The following is a 9,763-nucleotide window of genomic DNA, read 5'->3' as shown; positions in this document are numbered from 1 at the left end:
TCAACCTTGAAGCCCAGGAATAAATCTCACTTGGTTGTGGTGAATAATTCTTTTAATGTACTGTTGGATCCTATTGGCTAGTATTTTGGTGAGAATTTTTTCATCCATGTTAATCAGGGATATTGGTCTGTAATTCTCTTTTTTGATGGGGTCTTTGCCTGGTTTTGGGATCAAGGTAATGCTGGCCTTATAAAATGAGTTTGGAAGTTTTCCTTCCATTTTTATCTTTTGGAACAGTTTCAGGAGAATAGGTATTAATTCTTTAAATGTTTGATAGGAGCCTGGTAGTGGGTATTATGGAGGGCATGTTTTGTATGGAGCACTGGGTGTGGTGCATAAACAATGAATTCTGGTACACTGAAAAGAAATTAAAAAAAAAAAAAAAGAATTCCCCTGGGAAGCTGTCTGGCCCTGGGCTCTTGTTTGTTGGGAGATTTTTGATGACTGCTTCAATCTCCTTACTGGTTATGGGTCTTTTTAGTTCTATTTCTCCTGGTTCAGTTTCAGTAGTTTATATGTCTCCAGGAATGCATCCGTTTCTTCCAGATTATCAAATTTGCTGGTGTATAGTTGCTTGTAATATGTTCTTATAATTGGTTTTATTTCTTTGGTGTTGGTTGTTGATCTCTACTCTTTCATTCATGATTTTATTAATTTGGGTCCTTTCTCTTCTAGGGGTTTATCAATCTTATTAATTCTTTCAAAGAACCAGCTCCTAGTTTCATTGATCTGTTCTTTTGGTTTCTATTTCATTTATGTCTGCTCTGATCTTTATTACTTCTCTTCTCCAGCTGGGTTTAGGCTTTATTTGCTGTTCTTTCTCTAGCTCCTTTAGGTATAGTGTTAGGTTCTGTATTTGAGACCTTTCTTGATTCTTGAGACAGGCTTGTATTGCTATGTACTTTCCTCTCAGGATCACTTTTGCTGTGTCCCGTGGATCTTGAAGAGTGGTGTTTTCATTTTCATTTGTTTCCATGAATTTTTAAAAATTCTTCTTTAATTTCCTGGTTGACCCCTTCATTCTTTAGTAGAATGTTCTTTAGACTCCATGTATTTGAGTTCCTTCCACAACTTTCCTCTTGTGGTTGAGTTCTAGTTTCAAAGCTTTGTGGTCTGAAAATATGCAAGGAATGATCCCAATCTTGGTACTGGTTGAGACCTGATTTGTGACCCAGGATGTGATCTATCCTGGAGAATGTTCCATGTACACTAGAGAAGAATGTGTGTTCTGTTGCCTTGGGATGGAATGTTCTGAATATATCTGTGATATCCGTCTTTTCCAGTGTTTCATTTAAAGCCTTTATTTCCTTGTTGATCTTTTGCTTAGATGATCTGTCCATTTCAGTGAGGGGGCATTAAAGTCCCATACTATTATTGTATTAAAATCAATGTGTTTCTTTGATTTTGTTATTAATTGGTTTATATAATTGGCTGGTCCTATGTTAGGGACATAGGTGTTTAAAATTGTTAGAGCTTCTTGTTGGATGGGCCATTAAATATGATATAATGTCCTTCCTTATCTCTTATTATAGTCTTTGGCTGAAAATCAAATTTATGTGGTATAAGGATTTCCACCCCAGCTTTCTTTTGATGTCCATTACCCTGGTAAATTGTTTTCTGCCCCCTCACTTTAAATCTGGAGGTGACTTTGGGTCTAAAATATTTCTTGTAGACAGCATATCAATGGATTTTTTTAAATCCTTTCAGATGTCCTATGTTTTTTTATTGGGGTGTTTAGCCCATCTACATTCAGGGTAACTATTGAAAGATATGAATTTAGTGCCATTGTATTGTCTGTTTATTGCCTTTATTCCTTTCTGTTCTATTACCTTTTGGCTCTCTCTTTGCTTAGAGGACCCCTTTTAATATTTCTTGTAGGACTGGTTTGGTGTTTGCAAATTCTTTTAGTTTCTGTTTGTCCTGGAAGCTTTTTATCTCTCTTTCTATTTTCAATGGAAGCTTAGCTGGATATAGTATTCTTGGATGCATATTTTTCTCATTTAGTGCTCTGAATATATCTTGCCAGTTTTTCTGGCCTGCCAGGTCTCTGTGGATAGTTCTGCTGTGAATCTAATATTTTTACTATTGTAGGTTACAGATCTTTTGTTCATAGCTGCTTTCAGGATTTTCTTTTTGTTACTGAGACTTGTGAGTTTTACTATTAGATAACAGGGTATTGACCTATTAATTGATTTGGAGGGACGTTCTCTGTGCCTCCTTAATTTTGATGCTGATTTCCTTCCCCAAATTAGGGAAATTCTCTGCTATAATTTGCTCCAATATACCTTCTGTCCCCCATTCCTTTTTCCTCTTCTAGGATCCCAATTATTCTAATAGTGTTTTGTCTTATGGTATTACTTATCTCTTGAATTCTCTGCTCATGGTCCAGTAGTTGTTTTTTCTCACCTTCTTTATTCTCCATTACTTGGTTTTCTATATCACTAATTCTTTCTTCTGCTTTATTTATCCTAGCAGTAAGAACCTCCATTTTTTATTGTACCTCATTAATAGCTTTTTTGGATATCAACTTGGTTAGATTTTAGTTCTTTTATTTCCCAGAAATGGATTCTCTAGTATATTCCATGCTTTTTTTCTAGTCCAGCTAACACCTTGATAATCATCAGTCCGAACTCTAGTTCTGACATCTTACTAATGTCTGTATTGATTAGGTCCCTAGCCATTGGTACTGTCTCGTGTTCTTTTTCTTTGAGGTGAGTTTTTCTGCCTTGTCATTTTATCCAGATAAGAAGAGATGAATGAGAGAACAAAATACTAAATGTGTAGCAACAACCCCAGAAAAATATATACTAACCAAATTGGAAGAGACCTGAAACTAGGGGCGGAAGAAATGAGGGAAAATATATACATATACATATATATATATATGTATACACACACACACACACACACATACAGAGCTACTCTTGATTTTGGGTGTAATTTGGTCTGTTAGAAGAAACTACCTCCCAAAATTTTAAAGAAAGAAAAAATATATATATACACAAAAATAAAGGTAAACATGGTAAAGGGATGGAATATGACTAGAAAGATGAAAATTTAAAAAGATTCTAAAAAATAAATTGATAAGAAGTTGGTTGTAAAAGGAAAAAAAAGGAGTGCATTTGATCTGGCTGGATTCTAGAATAAAGCCATATGCTAGATTTAGGGTATATTTTATCTGTTAGAAGAAACTGGATCCCAAAATTTTAAAGAAAGAAAAATTTGTATGTATACAAAAATTAGGTTAAATATAATGAAGGTATAGAGTATGACTATAACAATGAAAATTTAAAAAGATTTTTAAAAGGGTATTGATAAGATAAAATAGTTAAATAATGTTAAAATAGGAAAAAGGAAAAATTAAAAGAAATAGCATAAAAAATTAAAAAAATTCAACTTTCCAAAGACTAAGGAATCGTGGGAAAAAAGTCATGACTTCTGTGCTGTCTTCCTGTAGCTCTGAAGTTTTGCAAGTTCTTATTGACTGGTGAACTTGGTCTTGTCTGGATATTCTTGCTGATCTTCTCAGGAGTGGTCTGTTGTAGTGATTCTAAGTGTCTTTGTCTGAGGCAGAATTGTACCACCCTTGCCAGGGGCCAGGCTAAGTGGCCTGGTTCACAGAAAGTGAATCTGCTCGGGTTCACTCTTGGGAGCTTTTGTTCCCTGAATGCTTTCTGTAGAGCTCTGGAGGAGGAGAATGAAGATGGTGGCCTCCTAGTCTCCCACTCCTTGGGATCTGAGAGTTTGGGGCACTGCTCCTCAGTGTGCCTTCAGAGAAAAGCAGTCAATCCCTCCCATGTCCCTGGTCTCCAGCCACACCCAGAGCTTACCTAGCCAGTGACTGAGCATTCCTATCTCTGGTGCATGGCCCCATTTGGAGTCTCTAAACCCAGCTGATTCCTGCTGCCTGCTTCTGCACTGCTCCTCCCAGAGGATGAAGGTGAGTCTCCCTGGATCTGCCACTTGTGGTGTCCCTGCTCAAAGAGCAGTGGTCTGACGGTGCCTCAGATCATGGTTTAAGGTAAGTCTGAGCTGAGCGCCCACTGCTCATCTCCGTCTCTGCTGCAGGCCTCCTTGCTCCAATACCTGGGAACTCTGTCACACTCAGACACCCCTGGTCTTTCTGTGACCCCATGGGTCCTGAAGCCACACTGTCCCTGTGAGGGGTCCACCCCCCACTTAGCCTCTGGAGTGAGGTCCTGTAGTGGAGCAGACCTCTAAAATTCCAATTTTGTGCTCTGGGCTCTACCACTTGCTGGGAGCTGGCCCCTCTCCCCCATGGTCTATCTTCCCATATTACCTGGAATTCACTTCACACATCCTACCTTCCAGAACGTGGTCAATTTTCTGTTCCTAGAATTGCTGCTTGTCTTCTTTTCGGTCTCCTGCTGAATTTGTAGGTATCCAGAATGGTTTGATAACTATCTACTGAATTCCTGGGACCTGACAAAATTCAGGTCACCTACTTCTCTGCCATCTTCCTCCTCCTCCCCCCAAAAGAATGTATTCTTCTGTTGTTGGAGTGTTCTATCAATGTCAAGGTCCATATAGTTGATACTATTGTTCAAATGGTTAATTATCTTTATTGTTTTCTGTCTAGTTATTATAGAATAACTAAAGTTGTTTAGAGTGAATTATCAAAATCCCCAACTATAATTAATGAATTCTCTATTTCTTCTTTCAATTCTATCAGGTTTTTCTTCTTGTGTTTTGGGGCTCTGTTACTATATTCATACACATTTATAACTTTTATACTTTCCTGATGTATTAAGCCTTTTTTTATCATTATGAAATATTTCTTTTTCTCTAGAAAAATTTCTTGCCTTAATGTGATTTTGCCTGAATTAATATAGCCACTCTAACTATAGTAATGTTTACACATTATAGATTTTGCTATTCTTTCACTTTGATATATTTTTATTTTTGAGTCTAAAGTATGTTTCTTATAGACGAAATGTACCAGAATCTTGCTTTAAAAAATGCAGAGATAATCTCTGCCTTTTGTTTAGAATTTAGCCCTTCCATATTAATATGATTATTGAAGTAGTTGGATTTACACCTGCTATTTGTTATTAGTTTTCAATTATGTCTTATTTATATTTTTGTCTCTCTTCTATTGCATTTCTTGTGTTAAATTAGCATTTTAGTATATGTATCATTTTTATTCCTCTGTTTTTTAAACTATGAATTTTTTTTCAGTAGTGACTGGTCTGTGGTTTTAAAATATACATATTGAGGTATCACAATTTATTTCAGGCTGATATTGACTTTATTGAAGTAAAATATGGCCATTTTGCTTCAATATTCCTCCATTTCCATTTATTTCACCATTCATTCATTGATGGACATTTGGGTTGTTTCCACGTTTTTATTATCATGAGTATTGTTATTAATGCCATGCATGTATGTGTTTTTGTTTGTGTACATGCTTTCAGTTCTTTGGAGTATATTCCAAAGAGTCAAATTGCTGGGACCATTGGGCAATTCCTTGTGTAGCCTTTTGGGGAATCACCAAACTATTTTCCACAATGGCTGTACCAGACTACATTACCATCAGCAACATATGAGTATTCCAAATTCTCTATAACTTCTCCAATTCTTGTTCCTTTCTCTGTGAAATGTGATGTGTTACCTCATTGTGCCTTTGACTTCTATTTCCCTCAAAACTAATGCTGTTGAACATATGTTTGTGGCTATTTGTATATTTTCTTTGCAAAAAGACAAATTCAAGTAATTTGCCCATTTTTAAGTTGGGTGTTTATCTTTTTGTTGTTGAGTTTATCTTTTGTTGATGAGTAAGAGTTCTTTGTATATTCTGAATGCTAGAGTATTACTAGATATATGATTTGCAAATATTTTCTCTCATTTTGTAGGTTGTCTATCTACCTTCTTGATACCCTTTGATGCACAAAAATATTTAATTTTTATGAAGTCCAGTTTATTTTTTTCCAGGGGAGAACACAAATATAGTCCTCCACAACCCCAAATTATGCAGCCAAGTTTCCCACATTTGGGAAAAATCATAGGGGTCAACATATTTAGAGTGCAGTGGTAAGACTTGCCCTGAAACAAACCACTTTCCTGATCATGATATCCCCACAGCCAGGTAAATGTATTTATCTATTTTTTTTCTTTTGTTGTTCAAGCTTTTGGTGTCTTATCTAAGAATTCATTCCAGGTCCATGATCATGATGACTTACCCTTATGTTTTCTTCTAAGCTTTTTATGGTTTTGCTATTATTTGGGCTGCTGGGCCATTCTGAACTAATATTTGCATATGGCGTGAAACAGGGTCTTTAAAAATATTCTTTGAACGTAGTTTTTTTTTTTTAATTCTCTGAACATGTTTTTTATAATAGCTACTTTGAAGTCTCAATCTGCTAAACCCAAATTCAATATCTGGGCCAACTCAGCATTAGTTTGTAACGATGCCTTTTTTCCCTGAGTATAGTTCATACTTTTCTATGTATTTATATGTCTTATGACTTTTTAAATTGAAAACTGGACATGGAAAAAATATATTGTAACAACTCTGGATTGGGGTTTTTCTCCTGAAGGGTTTTTTCTTTAATAATTTGCCTGAGCTTAATCTGTAGAATCTGTCTTCTAATCATGTGTACCTAGATGTATTTGCTTAGATTTTGAATTTTTGTCTTTTTTTTTTTTTTTTTAACTAGGCTTACGAGTTTCCACTGTATCTGTGTAGATCTGTAGTCAGATGATTGGGAAGATGTTGTGCTCATATGTTCATATATCTTGGGTTCTTCCATGCACCACATGCTGCTAATTGATTTATACTTAGGTTGGGGAGTACAGTCCCTATTTAGGCAGTTTTCAATTTTGCCTTAAGGTTTAGTTTTAGTTTCTTCTGTGATCTCTTGAGTCCCACCTGCACCTACCTGCCAAAGGTTCTCTGGATAGCCATGATGTGTGAGTAGCTTATTTACCTCTTTTAATATCTCCCTATTAAATTTCTAGCTATTTCACCACTCCCCTCAAGTGGGGCTGCAACCTTATATTAACAAATCCGTGGGTTGTCCCTCATTAATTTTCTTCTGAGTTTGCACATTTACTGACACTATCATCAGTTACAGATTTGCCTTCCCCTCCAAAACAGGTCAGCTCCCTTTGGCAGTAGAGATGATGTTTTTTACAGTTAGCTTTCCCTTGACAAAATTATGGTGCCGACCCATGTGGGAAAGTGGACAGAGAAAGCCCTAGGAAGAAAGCCACTGACTCAAACATCTAGCAGTTTTTCATGCATAACCACTTCCAATTAGTCATTTACCTTTGGTCAATTCCCAGAATCCTTAAATGTTTGTATTTGCTGACTTTGTCCAGTTTTATTTTTGTTTTATGGGGCCAAAGATGACAGATCTCTTTTTCCATTATGGCTGGAAGACCCATTACCACAATTATTATTTGTAAGTTTGATTTTTTCATTTTTACACAGTCAAATATATCAGTGTTTTCCCTAGTGTCTTACTTAGGATTTATTTATCCCAAGATTACATTGTAATGAACAGAAATTTTATTCTATAGTATCATGGCTTAATTTTTTTCAAAGATTTTATTTATTTATTTGACAAATAGTGAGAGAGAGCAAGCATGCACAGGGGGAAGGGCAGAAGGAGAGGGAAAAGCAGACTCCCTGCTGAGCAAGGAGCATGATGTGGGACTTGATGTGGGACTCAATAGCAGGACCCTGGGATCATGACCTCAGCTGAAAGCAGGCACTTAAGGAATGTCTGAGACACCCACGTGCCCTCTGGCTTAATTTTCTATTGAAATTTTTAGTCATTTCAAGTTTATTTCTTTGTAATGAGGTAGGGCTCTGGCTTATTTTCTTTCTCTTTGTTGTCAGCTAGTTAGCTGTCCCACCCCATTTAAAAAATAATCTCTTTTTTTCCTGCTGATTAAAAAAAACCTGTTTAAATATTTGAGTGATATGTTTACTTACTTGACTCTTCATTCTGTTCCATTCATTTGTTTCTGTTTTTCCTTTTCATTGAAAATGCTACCATTTTAATTATTATACCTTTAGAACAGAGTTGAACATAAAGTGTGACAAGACCCTCCCTCCTGCCTCCTACATTTTGAATCACACGATGGATTTGCATTTTTCACACCACAAAGTTAGCATGCATTCCCTCACTCATGCATCCAGCCTTTCATCACACAGATGTTTTTTTGAGCTTCTACCCCAGGATGAACCTGCCAAGGTGTTCGGCAAAGCAGTGACTGGGGGTGTGATGGCCAGCCGTAGCCACATGGTCTCCTCCTTGCTGGGATCTGCATTCCAGCATGGCGGCAGGGAAAAGAGTAAACAGACGAATTAATAAAATCACTGAAAATGACAACACTGACTATGAAACAAACCAACAATCAAGGTGGGGAGGTGCGGAATAGCAGAGAGATCCTGTGTTAGCTCGTGTGGTTGGGAGACTTGTTTGATGGTAAATCAAAGCCTACAGGTAGGCAACAGCCATGTAGGAGCTAAACATTGCTTTTTGTTTCTAAACACTTGTCCATTGGTTGCAACACCATGCATTCAAAATTTACCATTTTCCCACGTGGGTGGGAGGAAATAGTCCATGCAAAGAGAATAGCACATCCACGAGTCCCCGGCCATGGAAAAGAACCTGAAGAACTAAAAGAAAGCCTGTGTGGCCTGTGTGTGACATGTAGGAGGGCCTGCAAAGGGGCAAGATTAGGTAAGGATGTAACAGGTCTTGCCGTGATTTGAAGACCAGAGAAGGAAGTTTGGGTTGCATTCTTGTGCAGTGGGAAGCCCCTTAAGAGTCGACTGCAGGACGGTGATGCCTTATGTTTTCAGAAAACCTCTCCTGCTGTGGTGTGGAGATAGGTCTGGAGAAGCCTAGTGGAGGAAGGCAGAACACGAGTTAGCGTGTGTTTGCATGGTTGGGGAGGGCTGCTGGTGGTGGTGGCCATCTAAACTGGAGGGCAGGTGGGGTGGTGGCCAGGGGACGGATAGCAGGTCCTGCTGATGAGCCAGACGTGGGGCAGATGGAAAGGTAGGTGAAAAGCCTGGGGACAGTTCTTTCCACCTGCAGGTTCTGAAAACAGGCCTTTAGTTATAAACTGGAAAAGGACACAGAAGGAATTTCTGCTTAGGCGGGCTGTGTTTTTTGCAGGCAGCTTCCACCCTGAGCCTGGAGCATAAGCTGTGAGTGTCTTGGGAGATGATTGACGTGGGGTTTGTGGCACACCTCACTGGTGGTCCAGCGGCGTGGACAGTGAGGGAGTGACTCCAAACTGCTCAGTAAGCCTCATGCACCAAGACTGGGAAGGGCCAGGAATGCAGCTGAAAAGCCAATCGGTGTGAGAGGAAGATGTAAACAATTGACAGAATGTTATGGGCTGAACAGAAATGTCAGGGTATTAAAGTGGGTGTCTGAGAAAACAGTAAGTTGCAATCTGAAATGATGAATAAGCCACTGACAGTTGTCACAGAATGTGTGAGAGCATGTGTGAGCGGAGAGGAGGAGGCAATGCTGCACTCTGGGTGGCAGGCAGTGGTGGGCATGGCACCCAGCCAGGTCCCCTTACCGCCAGGGATGGAGCCAAGATGCTGGCCCATGGTGCCCTGGTTCAATTGCCACCTTTCCAGTCACGTATTGAAGTTTGCCTTCCTGGCTGGGATGGGAATTCTGTGAGGGCGGTGTGCCAGGTGGCCCTGAGTTTCCTGCTCTCTGGTGTGTGGTGCCCCGTATAACCCCTCCCCATGGACGTAGGGGAAACA

The 9,763-nt window shown here is 38.6% G+C and overlaps 1 non-coding gene across 1 annotated transcript; it reads right to left on the bottom strand.

Moving 5' to 3' along the window:
* Positions 1 to 5,949: 5,949 nt before the first annotated feature.
* Positions 5,950 to 6,114, bottom strand: LOC122914657. Its single transcript, XR_006385809.1, has one exon. It is a non-coding gene; the product is annotated as a U1 spliceosomal RNA (small nuclear RNA).
* Between the last annotated feature and the right edge of the window lie 3,649 nt (positions 6,115 to 9,763).

Source organism: Neovison vison, chromosome 7 (genome assembly GCF_020171115.1).
Source record: "Neovison vison isolate M4711 chromosome 7, ASM_NN_V1, whole genome shotgun sequence".
NCBI lineage: Eukaryota > Metazoa > Chordata > Mammalia > Carnivora > Mustelidae > Neogale > Neogale vison.
Note: the sequence above shows the minus strand (reverse complement) of the source record. Positions and strands in the feature narration are given on the sequence as shown.